Source organism: Ipomoea nil, unplaced genomic scaffold, assembly GCF_001879475.1.
Source record: "Ipomoea nil cultivar Tokyo-kokei standard unplaced genomic scaffold, Asagao_1.1 scaffold1416, whole genome shotgun sequence".
In the NCBI taxonomy this organism is placed as follows: Eukaryota; Viridiplantae; Streptophyta; class Magnoliopsida; order Solanales; family Convolvulaceae; genus Ipomoea; species Ipomoea nil.
This window is the reverse complement of record NW_017617844.1, coordinates 1,447,470-1,461,545: the sequence shown is the minus strand read 5'-3', so window position 1 is coordinate 1,461,545 and position 14,076 is coordinate 1,447,470.

Genomic DNA, 14,076 nt, shown 5'->3' with positions numbered 1-14,076 from the left:
AGCCGCCTAAACAGCTTCCCAGTCAATCTCTGTTGTTGACTTTACACACAAATAATCCATTTCCGCACTTTCAATTGGACTATAGTTCGTTTGGACCTCATAAACCCACCCATGTGCGTTGAAGGAGAAATTATATTTATGTTGCTTTGTTAAGAAAATCCGAAAATAAATACTCCGTAACATTTTGCAAAGGGGATTCTTGAGAAATGCCGAAAAGTCAATTGGCAAAAGTTTCATCCATTGATCGTTACCGGTCGGAAAATTTTGTAAAAGTATGACATTTGTTTTTGAAAAGTGCAAGAAGTCATTAGTTTTCATTTTCAGTTAGGAAATTTTTGCAAGGTATGAGATTTTCATTTTTTTTTTTGAAAATACCAAAAAAAAAAAAAAAAGTCACTAATTTTATTGTTTTTAATTTAAAATTTTCATAAATTTCATTGCCATAGAAAATTCAAAATTTCATTGTTCATGGTGTTTTTCTTGTTAGGCATTCTTTTAATGATATTAGCTTGTGTTTAACCTTGCAATTTTGGATCGGTTTGAAGGCACGAAAATGATTTTCGGATGTCATTTTTTTGGATTTTGCATGTTTGAGTATTCAAGAAAAATAAAATTAAAGGAAAATATTCATTATGATCAATGAAAAAAATGTTCAACTTATAAAATGTCTTCCTAAGTTTTTGACGGAACACATTTTATGGATTCTTTATTTGCTCAACTCTTCACTTTTTTTTATTATTATTTTTAATTTTTAATGTTAGTTTCAAAATTATCATTATTATCACTACAACCACGAGCATGAGCCCACCACCAGCACCAGCACCACCACGACCATGACCACCCCACCACCCCACCAACTTGGGAAGAAGGAGGCCCATGCAGTCGATGGTCTGGACGACCAGTCAGCCCTGACATTCTTCATTGAGTCTTTGAGGGCGGACGGGTATTACAGCAAGCTACGGGACGAAAATTCCAAGACATATGCTGAGGCAATCCAAGGAGCTAACCAACTGGCTAACACGGAGGAGGCGATCATGCAGAAGCACAAACAAGAGGTGTCCTCCCACAGGCGCCTCCGGGAGGATAACCCCCGCAATGGTCGAACAGATGATGCGGGGAACGTTCGTGTGAGAGCTCGCCGGGTTCAAGACCGGCTAGGAGCTCCTGCCTTTCGGCCGATGGCTCAATCCGTCCACGAGGTTGACACACAGTTACCTCCACCTTCGCCCATCCGATCGGGTGATAAACCATAGGTGGTCGGCAGCGACACTGCCCCTTACTGTAGATATCACCGCCCGAGTACCCACACCATGGAGGAATGCGAGGGCCTAAAGGAATAGATCAAGGCGCTCATAAAGCATGGTCGGCCACTACCTCCCAATCTGTGGCGTCGCCCGGGCCCACCTTGCCATAAAGAGGCGCCCGCCCGAGTTGCCTCGAAGGTCGTGGACAAGGGCAAACATCCTATGCAAGAGGATGACACTAACAAAAATTGGAAGCATAAGTCGGTGATCAATATGATAGTAGGCGGCCACGAAGTTGGTGACTCGGCGAGAGCTCGAAAGGCTCGAGCAAGGCAGTTATACGTGGGAGCGATAGCGTTCCAAGAGTCAGGCCGAAAGAAAGCAGGTAGGGAGCCGATCGTCTTTATAGACGATGACATATCAAGGGATCCCACTCCCCATCGGGATGCATTGGTAATCGCCATGGATATCTAGGGGTCGGTCATTCATCGAGTACTGGTTGACATGAGCAGTAGTGTCAACGTGTTGTACCTAGAGGATTTCCAGAAATTGGGACTGCCTCGTGAGTAGTTGCGGCCAGTCAGAACCCGTAGGCGGGCTTCACAGGTGACGCCATCAAGGCTAAGGGGTATACCTCGTTGACTGTAGAGGTGGGAACCTGGCCCCATGTCCAAAAATTGAAGGTGGAATTCGTGGTGGTCGCTCTGAAGTGTGCGCACAACGCTATACTCGGCCAACCAGGTCTTGAGCATTTGGGCGCCCTGGTCTCCATTGAGCACCTATGCATGAATTTCCGCACACCGACCGACGTCGGGGTGGTGCGGTGTGATCAAAATATGGCCCGTAGTTGTTACCTGTAAGCTTGTCGGAAGATTGGCCAGGGGTTTTACCGGGTAAACACCATCGCTCACCAGGTGAGTGAGCGGTCGATAGAGCTCCCGGCTCCAGCGGTCGATAGAGCTCCCGGCTCCAGCGGTCGAATTGGAAGAAGTCATTCTAGAACCTGACCAGCCGGAAAAGACAGTTCGGGAGGGGGTAAGCTTGCCCGCAATAGTAAAGAAGGCAGTCGTTGAGGTGTTAAGAGGTTACAGGGAAATATTAGCCTAGGGACCCGAGGATATGCTAGGTATTGTCCGGTCCATCATATCGCATCGGTTAGCGGGCGATCCCAACCTTAAGCCCATAGCCCAGAAGATGAGGTACCTGTCGAATGATCGTAGAGACTTCGTGAAAAAGGAAGTGGATACCTTACTGGCCGTAGGGCATATCCGAGAAGTTAAGTATCTCGGCTGGCTGGCTAACGTGGTGTTGGTGCCCAAGCCGCTGGCATGGAGGATGTGCGTAGATTATACGGGTCTTAACAACGCATGCCCAAAGGATCCTTTTCTCCTGCCGCGAATCGACCAGTTAATCGATGACACGGTTGGATGTGATCTGCTCAGTTTTATGGATTCCTTCCGGGGGTACCATCAGATATTTATGCACGAGTCGGATGAGGAAAAAACTGCCTTTGTAACTCCGGAAGGAGTCTATTGCTATAAAGTCATGCTGTTGGCGTCAAGAACGCGGGGGGCACATACGCCATGATGGCTGCTCGGCTATTCAAAGATCTGATTGGCAAATCCATGGCTGCCTATGTTGACGACATGCTAGTCAAAAGCAAAGAGGAAGTTGACCATGCAAAGGATTTGGCGGATTGCTTCAATGTCATGAAGAAATACAATCTACGATTAAACCCTAAAAAGTGTGCGTTCGCAGTCAGAGGGAGAGAGTATGTTAAGAATAATAAATAGTTAACGGAATATTCCGTTACTAAAGTTTATACTAACGGAATTTAGGGTTATTTAAGGGAAGAAAATAACAATAGAGCTATAAATGCAATCTATAGTGCTCTAACAGTCTACCTCCATACCAATTTGTACTCATCTCAGCAACTGACTATGCAAAGAATGCATGGGATGCTCTACAGACTCACTATGAAGGTACATGTTCGGTCAAAGTTTCTAAGTTGCAGATATTGTTGTCCCGAGAGCCTAAGAATGGAGGATACTGAGACAATCCTCAGATTTTAGTGCTCGGATAAAAAATTTGTCAAACAGTGCTAGCAATCTAGGGGAGCCACTTGGTGAGGAAAAATTGGTGCGAAAAGTCTTGCAATCCTTACCACCGAGGTTCAAGATGCAATCAAGCAGTCAACTGATCTCAAAACTCTTACCTTAGATGCGTTGATGGGAATTTGCAAACATATGGAATGGAATTAGATGAAGAAGAAAAGCACCTAAAGAAAGACAAAGGAGTTACATTTGGAGTAACTACTCCTAGTTCTGGTTCTGATTCGGACACTGACATGAGTAAAGTTGTGGCCATGCTGACCAAAAAGTTCTACAAATTCCCGAAGAAAGTGAAGGGTAACGGTAAGACTCGAGGCGCGAACTCGAAAGGAGACGAGTTTGGAACTAATCAAAAATCCAAAAGTTCAAATGCAAACTACAAGCACAAAGGAGTTCAATGCTCCGAATGTGGGGGTTATGGATACATTTAGTCTGAGTGTGAAAATAATAAAGGGAAGAAATCAAATAATCTCGCTTGGAACGACATTGAAGATTTAGATGAAGAAAAGCCAAAACAACAAACCCGAAACTTTGTAGCATTCTATGGGAATATTTGTCATCTAGATGACTTGGAAGAGCGTGCTGATTTTGAAAAATTCTTTGGCACAACATATTACACTGAAGAGATTGCAAAACAAGGGGCAATTGTAGAGGAAGATGTTTCTGAAGATGAAGATGACGACCATGCTCAAGCCTACGAGGAGATATTCAAAAATTGGTGCAAGGTAAGTAAGCTAAATCACACTTTGACTAAGAATATTAAATCTCTTGAAACTGAAAATTCTAAATTGAAATGCACTGAAGAAACTCTTAGGTAAGAACTTGAACTTAAAACTTCAAATGAAAAGTTATTTGCAAAAAGAGTCAGAAAACCCGCGAAAGCAAGTTAGGATGCTCAACCCAGGTGCTGAAAGCCTAGATGACATATTAAGGGAAAGTGAAAACCAGTCTAATAAACCATGTTTGGGCTATGTCCGCAAACAAGGAAATCAGCAAACCACTACTTGGGTGAAAGAAAACTCACAAAAGGCAAAAAGGTAGTCAGGATATTTTAACTAGTTTGTTAATAATAAGGTGTGTTTTAGGTGCAACAAAAGAGGGCATGGTGGGAGACATTGCAGTCGGCTCAAGTGAAAAGATCGGGGCCTAGGCAAAAGAAAGTATGGAGGCCCAAGGTGCGCAGCATGGCAACAAAAGTCTCAATGTCTGCAAACATGTCCTCGTCGTCATGGTAGTTTGAAAACGATGAAAAAGGAGGAATCATTGGGCAAGAAACACTAAGAGCTCCAGATGGTACTAGATGTGAAGAACTCTGGCACAGACATGGTTGTGCACTTTGAAATGATTTTTGAAGTAATTCTTTTGTGTAAATTATGTTATACTATTTTTTTTTGTTATTTTTTTTAAACCTTTTCGTTATAAAAAATTGATTTTTGTTTTCAAAACTATTAATTTGAAGTTTTTTGTCTTACTTTTAAAAGAATAGTCTATATTTTCCATGAAAGTTTGTTATACATATCCTTTTAGTTTAAATTCATTGATCACAATTGTTTAATTGCACTAATTTAATACTTTTTGCAAAAATAAAAAAACAAAAAAACAAAAGAAACAAAAAGAAGAAAAAGCCATGGCTGGTAGGCCGAGTGAAGAGAAGTTCAATGACAAGGAAGAAGAAGAAGAAGGGAAGAGAGTTGAAAAGAAAAGATTGAAGGCATGATGAAGATGAGTTTTTAATCATATTTATGGTTTGTTAGTGATGCAGGGTTCTTAGAAGAATGATGATGAATTTCCTTGAGGAAGAAATTAATCCAATCAAAGAAGATTATAGGCTGTTTATTGATCATCATATAGATGACACCGGAGTTCAAGACTCTTAAGCTGCTAATACACCGTCAGACTCCCAATATTCTCCTTCTGATAGCACCCTAGCGTTTTGAGGTGCCTCTTTGTAATCTTCTTATTGTTTTGGGTGATGAATGCTTAATTTCTACTACATGTCTTTTCTAAGGTACTATCACTATCTTATGGGGTAGCAGTAGAGTAGATATGGCTTTATCTTGATCTTTGCAAGCTTATGGCCAAAATGGTAATTTGTTTTGGTACTCAAACTGTTAACATTCTAGCATATCAAAATGTTGTAAACACTTTTATGAAGTCGTCCTTTCTGAATCAAATGTTTGAATGCTTTGACTTATGATGAAATCACTCCTAAAATTTTCCTTATATTGTTGTAATTCTACTGCCAAAATTGGTCAGCGATCTACACAAGTTAAAGAGTCCAAAAAGGACTTCTCTCTATGCTGACATTCTCAGGCCGAAATGTGGTGAAAAATGGCTACTTGGAAGAGGGTTACCCGATGCTTAATTAGGTTCAAAGGGAACCAAGAAAAGTCCACTGTGAAAGCTATCAAGTGTGAAATCTATACTCCCGAGCATGAAGTTCAAAATAAACAATGTTCACTACTCGGCTTAAACAAGAAAAATATGTTGAGCTTGATACATCATTCTTGATCTTGAAACCGAACAACTACATCTCTATCCCAAAAACACACCCATATCACTTTTGGTGCTAAGGTATCTTGCTATTATCTCTGCATGATAATGACTTATGGTACTGCATGTGTCATTCTCACTTCCTACATCTGGTGGTCTTAGTGCTCAGGATAAAGATAGTTGCATGGTCTTAGGTGTGCGTACTTGAATCGTAGGATTTTTACTTTTAGTATATGTTAATCAAAAGGGGGAGAGTGTGACAATTCAGGGGTATCATTGAGTGTTTTGTACTAGAAATTTTGTGTGAATTGTGTGTGAACCATGTCTTGGCTTGCCGGAGAGAACATCTGTAAAATCTCAAGGGGAGACATGTACATATTTAGGAGGAGTTGTTTGCTATAAAGGGGAGATTGATTGTTTGTTTAATCAACATATGCCGGGGGAGGGGAGGGGGGGGGGGATTGTTAGTACAAAATTAATATGAAAATATTAATTTAGTTTTTAGTTGGCATATGTTAGTTTTTTAGTTGGCATATTATAAGTTTGTTGGTCCAAGTCAGTGATAATTTTGAAGCTATTTTTGTGGAGCAAAGAATTAATGTTGATGTGTTTATGGAAGTTGCAAAAATGATGGAAGTGGCTAAAATCTCTCAACAAAGATGTGGCTAAGATTAATTCCCTCAACTCCACTTAGTGAAAGGCATGATCTATGTGCAACAAAATTACCTAATTTTATAGTGTCCAAACACTATAAATAGGTAGCCTTGTAATGAAGAAAAGTTGAAGTTTCAGGTTGATAAATTCATACATCAAAATACAAAGTACGTGAAGAAATTTCAAAGAAAAAGATATAAATTGGAGTACTATCTGGAGTAGCTGCTACACTTAAGACTACTACATGTTGTGTGAAAAATTCGGGTGGTATATAATTTGTGTAATTGTTATATTAGCTCAAATTGTATTTTGAGACTTTGCTACTGAGTTATTGTATAAGGTTGATGTTAAAAATAGGTGGTAGACCTAATTTTTGTAAATTATTTGAACTATGTATTTAACAATGTTGGATATTGGTGAATAAATCGATACACAAAATATATATTTGTCCCAAAAAAATGGAATTTAATTTATAGAAAATTAATTCTAACCAATTTTGGTACGAAACCAAAGTTACAAATATATACAACGTGTATATATATATATATATATATATATATATATATATATATATATATATATATATAGAGGCGGGTTCAGGTGCGGCAGTGTCTTACGGTGCGGCAACACCAATAGTTCACCAAATATGCACCATCAACGTTAGGAAATACACCACACAAAACAGAGTAAACAGAGCCCTGCAACACCAAACACACACCATTAGGTGTGAGTAAAAACATCATACACTGTTCAGAAATACACCATTGGGGGTGGTGAGTTATATGGTGTGTTTTTTTGAGTCTGTGGTGTATTTTGTGATGTTTTATTACATTTCATTGGGGTGTGTTTTTATTACACTGTTGGTGCATATTGTTAACACTGTTGATGTATTCTGGAATTTGACCGCACCGCCGCACCGTAAGACCCCGCCGCATATGAGCGCTCTTATATATATATATATATATATATATATATATATATATATATATATATATATATATATATATATATATATATATATATATATATATAAACCAAATAGGGATTTATTTTATCAAAATAATCCCACCACAACTAGTACGAAACTAGTACACGGGACTTAATTTCCACGAAATTAATCCCACCACAACTAGTACAAAACTAGTACAAGGATTTAATCTATCCAAGATTAATCCCACCACTTGGTCCGAAACCAAGAACAAAAAATAAACAAGAGACGGGTTTCTAACCTGAGGTTTTAACCCAACGAGAAGAAAGAAGAAGCAGAGGAAGCCCGAGTCGTGTGTACACACACTCTCCTTAAAACCGATTCGCCACCTCCCGATGGTGCTAGGATCGTTGTGGCGTCAGTCTCCCAGGATAAAACGGACTACGACTTTGGCGTTCGAGCACTCCAACCCAAAGTCCGGCGAACTAGAACACAAGTTGAGCACTCCGATGTTTTATGGAAGATGTTGGCATAATTTCTTTTCAAAACATGAGATGAGAGTAGAGAGAAAATGCAAAGGTTTTGAGAGTTTCAATCTTGAATGTTGTGTATAAACATTCTGCCACCACCATAGCTATTTGTAGGGGAAATATGAATAAATAACATATTCATGGCACATAAACCACCATTAATCCAATTTAAAAATTGAATTAAAACGTTTGAAACGGTCATACTTATTATCGAAATAATATCAACGGTCACGAACTTAATACGCGATTAATTCGTACCGACCATAACGACCCGTTTCAAAATATCTGCGTGACCGAGAAGTCCGTATAAACCCGAAGGTTTAACGAATTGGGACCTGAAACCACACCCGAGTGGTCCGCAAGCACCGAAACGGTGCAGCACGAATCAATGCATATAACATTTGATTCGTGCACACCGAATCCATAGCACGAAACGAGCTACTTTGGAATCCAAAGCTTAAGCTCAATCCATGCACAACTTTCGTCAATGCACAAAGCATAACACGAAAGTTCATTTTCCCAATTCACTAATCAAGCTTTCAAAAGCTTAATTACCATGTTGCAACTTAACCTTTTCCAATGCTAAATTACAAGCATTCCTTCGTGAATGCTAAGTAATTAGCACCAAGATTAGTGCTAATTTTAATTAGCCACTAAACAATAGGTTTAAGTTGTCGACTTCTCTCAAATAGGTTCACTTTGAGAATCAATTTCTCATTCACCTATTACCCATTTTGAGCGTACATTATATTAAATTCTTCGTCTCACTACAAAGAACCCGAATCCACTTTGACCCGACCCAAATTGAAAGTGGACCCACATATATTTGTACCACAAAATAATCACTCAAAATGCCATTTTTAGCTAAAAATTCCAACAATCCCCCACATGAATGAAAATTGATTTTCGGGACGAGGAAAAAACGACACGAACATAGGTAGGTGTTACCCTTTGAACCTTGCCTTGTGAAGAAATGTTTACTCTACTGGCTGTATGGTAGAACTTGATGTCTTTGAACCAACTGCCGTTTGTGTAGACGATGACATATCCCACACAGGAACCTTCCAACCTTTGTTCTGTTCTCATGGGTGTGCCCGTTTTGGTCATGGGTCACCTTCCTGGTTCTGCGAGAGTTTCTAAAGAATTGAGCCCATCAATTCTCCTTTGAAGCGACCCCACTTCTCTCTAACATAGGGTGATTCTTTATCGAGTATCCCGCATACTCACACATGTCAACCGACATTCGAATCATTAAAGCATCAACATGCTAGCCTCGTGCGGGAGTCACTGTTCTAACGAGGAATGGTAGGGAGTCTGGGACCCCCACAGTGACACGCTTCGTTCCATAATTTAGTTGTCCCATTGAACCTAGGTGCCAGCTAGGTTGGGTGTCCACTATAGAACTTTTTATTCCAAGGGCTTCAAACCCATTCCTCGTGCCAATTTCTCCACAACCATTTGCTTACCCTCGGGTTAGCGAGTTAGCGGCCGCTACGTTATCTTTTGACATCACGTAGTCAATAGAGATAACCCATGTTGTGAGAAATTGTTTAATGGTATTATGTCTACGACTTATAAGTCTAGACTTACCATTCCACATCTAACTCTGTACTTAACCAATTTTGGCTTGACTACCACAACGCACACAAATTGGAGGTACGAGTTTATCTCTAGGAACATTCCCGAAAAATGGCATAGCCATTTGGCCTACTCGCTCGCGACACGAGTGTAAGGCTCTCAGCTTTGATCCCGTCATGGATCTTAGCTATCACAAATCGTTTCGAGAGTTTCCATACAACCAACTGCACTGGCCTACGTAAACACGTAGCCTTCAATGGACTTAGCGTCCTTTGATATCTTTTTAACGTGCTATACTTTCCAAATACAGCTAGATATCCCACGTAGTGCAGTCCAAAGTCACAAGCATACCTTAACTATCTCATAACTTCCACTATTGCCTTCTAGTGCGTATCACTAGGGTTACTCGTATGTCAACCGAGTTTGTTAACCGCAAGGCAATATCCGGCGTAGTACCACCCATTTGATACAATTAAACTACCAATAATCTGGATGTATTCTCCGTGAGAAATACAATCTCCGTGATTATTGGCTAGTTGTACGTTAGTATCTAACGGTGTCCAAGCCACTTGATTATCATCCTTTGCAAGGATTCAATCAACACAATGAGATTGGCTTAACACGAGACCGTACGGTCTTCTCACGATTTTAATCTCGAAGATTAAATCTACCAAACTCACACCTCTCATGTCAAATCTCAAATTTAACATGTTCCTGGTAGAATTGATCCTTTGATCGTTACTACCCACGATGAGTTTATCATGTATAAACAAATAATGATATCACCGTCTATCGTATCCATTACGTAGACACACTTTTCACTTTCGTTTATACTAAAGTCGTTGGTTATCATTGCATGATCAAACTTCACGTGCCAATGCTTAGGCAATTGTTTTAAACCATACAACGATTTCACCAATCACACACTTTCTTTCTATAGCGCGGAACCACAAAACCCTCAGGTCGTTCCATGTCTATTAAGAAAGTGATTTTCCACATCCATTTGATGAACTTCCAAGTCTCGCTAAGCAGCTATGGCAAGTATCATTCTAATGGATTTCATTCTCATCACAAGAGAATATGTGTCGAAGTAATCAAGGCCCTTGCGTTGCCTGTAACCCTTAATTACAAGTCTAGCCTTATACTTCTCAATGGAACCATCAGGTTTCAACTTCCGTCTAAAGACCCACTTGGATCCCAAGGGCTTACTACCCGGAGGAAGATCAACCAGTTCCCAAGTGTGATTCTGTAGGATAGAATCCACTTCACTCTTTATAACCTCTTTCCACATTGGTCCTTCCGTAGAAATCACAGCTTCTACATACGTTTGAGGCTCGTTTTCTAACAAACATGTCAGAAAATTCGGTTCATTTTCTAGTAAACAAGTTAGAATATGCGTATCACATTCTAACATGTACGTTAGAAAATCTGGACCAAAGGATTTTTCGATCCTAGCTCTCTTGCTACGTCTAACTTTGAGCTCGGGTTCTCTTTCATACCCTCCAACCACAGCTACGTCGAACGTTCATTTCAACGTGCTAGGTTCCTTCATTGAACCTTCGCAGAAATACATTCTCAAAGAGTGATGAATTTCTTGATTCAATTTATCGTGTTCTTATGTACGTCCAGAACATAGGACTCGTGTACTAAGAACCAAAGAACGCCTTTGGCAAGACACCCCCACATTTCAGGTATTAGTAGGAAAGCTTCCTACGTACCCATAACCCATAAGAAGCCTTATCGAGTTTCATGCGGGTAACCTTATTTAAAAGGTACTTACTTGTCCAAAGTCTTGTCTGACCCCACACACTTTGAGGTAAACCCGAACTTATCAACGTCTTGATATTTATGTTCGGCAACAACGTTCGATTGAGGTGAACACCGTGCCGTACGCTCGAGTACGATACCAATGCTTGCGCAGAAATCACCAATAGGTGTTTCATATTCACTACATCGATCGTTTCTAACCGCCTTAATTCCACGATTAAGTTGGTTTTCCACTTTATTCTTATAAAGAATAAATTTATCAACAACATCGTTTTTGCCCTCAAGCAAAACTCAGTTAGCACTACCGAGTGCTATCGTTAATACTCCGAGAAATACATCCAAGGTGTCACCCGAAGGTTACGTACCTCCACTTCTCGATAACTCGCCTATGACCAGAAGATACGTTTACTTCTCGGTCACATGGCTTTGAGGTGCTTCTAGCATTCTCAGACCCGAGATGTGCGCTTCACTTCTCGGTGGTTTTGCCACATCACAAACATCATATTTGTGCTTATCATAAAATTTGGAATGTGGTCCATGCTAACTAATCTATGTATAGATTCAAAATTACCATGACCTTGTCTACCGTGCCACAAACACGAAGAGTCAACCAAGCAAGACCAATTAATAATATTTTATTAATTACGGTTATTACACCGAGCTTACAGCCCGATTAGTAATTAACCCTTGCCTTTATTCTAAAACTTAGACAAAACCTTGTCTTAATCCACAATAGTGACAACTTTATAAATCATTACACCATTACTCGCAAGTTAGGTGGTTCAAGATTTATTTTGTTGTCCCAACACTTCCGTCATTTGTCACAAATTAATTTCATACTAGTACAATTTGGTATCTTTAATCAAGTTAATTTTCACACAATTAACAAGATTATATAAACCAAATTTTCCAACTAGTTGAATCAAGCTTCTATAATCGTATTAAGAATATTATTTAAAATATTCAATACACTTGAGCTTTGACGCTCACGATTATATAGACATCCCAATTTTGACAAATTGACTATACTTTAAATCTAGAACCGAAGTCCTTTACGAGATTTCAACCATGCAACACGTTTGTTACATACCACTATGGCCGTTAAGCCATTCAAGCATTTTCCGTGGAATTGCTTCTTGAAGTCTTTTCTGCCCAAAGGCAACAAATGGATACCAGATTCCACTTGAAAGGCTTCACTCACGATCATTCCTTCGTCAACTTGACTTAGGACGATCCCGGAATCTACCATCTTGTATTCAAGTAATCGGCTAACGACAAACACTTTTGCCTTAGCGTCATCACTCTTATACTTCAGGTCCAAAGATTCCCACAACGAGTCACACAAGCCATTAAAAACATAGTTTAGGCATAGGAAAAATCAAATATTTCCAAATCATTACCATGCTAACGGTTTGAGCATTAGACTCATGTTCCTTTCAACTAGGAACCATCTCGATCAAGAACCATGACATGCCGAGAATCACTAGGTTGAACAACACTTTAAGTTGCCACCATTCAAAATTCAACTTCTTTGAATCTCCATGGTCTTTCGACCAATCCACAAGGTACCGTCCCACATACCTTCATCATAGGGATATACCCTTTGATGCCACCACCGGTCTCCGAACCAAAGTTCACCGGGGTTTTGGAATGTGCAACTACGTTGCCGATCCGACCATTTGAATGTGCATCACGAGCAACATTCACGGTTCCACCACTCGTGGAATCCATCAATTTAATCACCAAGAAATAATCAGTTTTAAGATTGTTGGATATTGGTGACTAAATCGATACACAAAATATATATATATAAAATATATATTTGTCCCAAAAAATGGAATTTAATTTATAGAAAATTAATTCCAACCAATTTTGGTACGAAATCAAAATTACATATATATACAACGTGTGTGTGTATATATATATATATATATATATATATATATATTAACCAAATAGGGATTTATTTTATCAAAATAATCCCACCACAACTAGTACGAAACTAGTACACAGGACTTAATTTCCACGAAATTAATCCCACCACAACTAGTACAAAACTAGTACAAGGATTTAATCTATCCAAGATTAATCCCACCACTTGGTCCGAAACCAAGAACAAAAAATAAACAAGAGACGGGTTTCAAACCTGAGGTTTTAACCCAACGAGAAGAAAGAAGAAGCAGAGGAAGCCCGAGTCGTGTGTACACACACTCTCCTTAAAACTGATTTGCCACCTCCCGAGGGTGCTAGGATCGTTGTGGCGTCAGTCTCCCAGGATAAAACGGACTACGACTTTGGCGTTCGAGCACTCCAACCCAAAGTCCGGCGAACTAGAACACAAGTTGAGCACTCCGATGTTTTATGGAAGATGTTGGCATAATTTCTTTTCAAAACATGAGATGAGAGTAGAGAGAAAATGCAAAGGTTTTGAGAGTTTCAATCTTGAATGTTGTGTATAAACATTCTGCCACCACCATAGCTATTTGTAGGGGAAATATGAATAAATAACATATTCATGGCACATAAACCACCATTAATCCAATTTAAAAATTGAATTAAAACGTTTGAAACGGTCATACTTATTATCGAAATAATATCAACGGTCACGAACTTAATACACGATTAATTCGTACCGACCATAACGACCCGTTTCAAAATATCTGCGTGACCGAGAAGTCCGTATAAACCCGAAGGTTTAACAAATTGGGACCTGAAACCACACCCGAGTGGTCCGCAAGCACCGAAACGGTGCAGCACGAATCAATGCATAT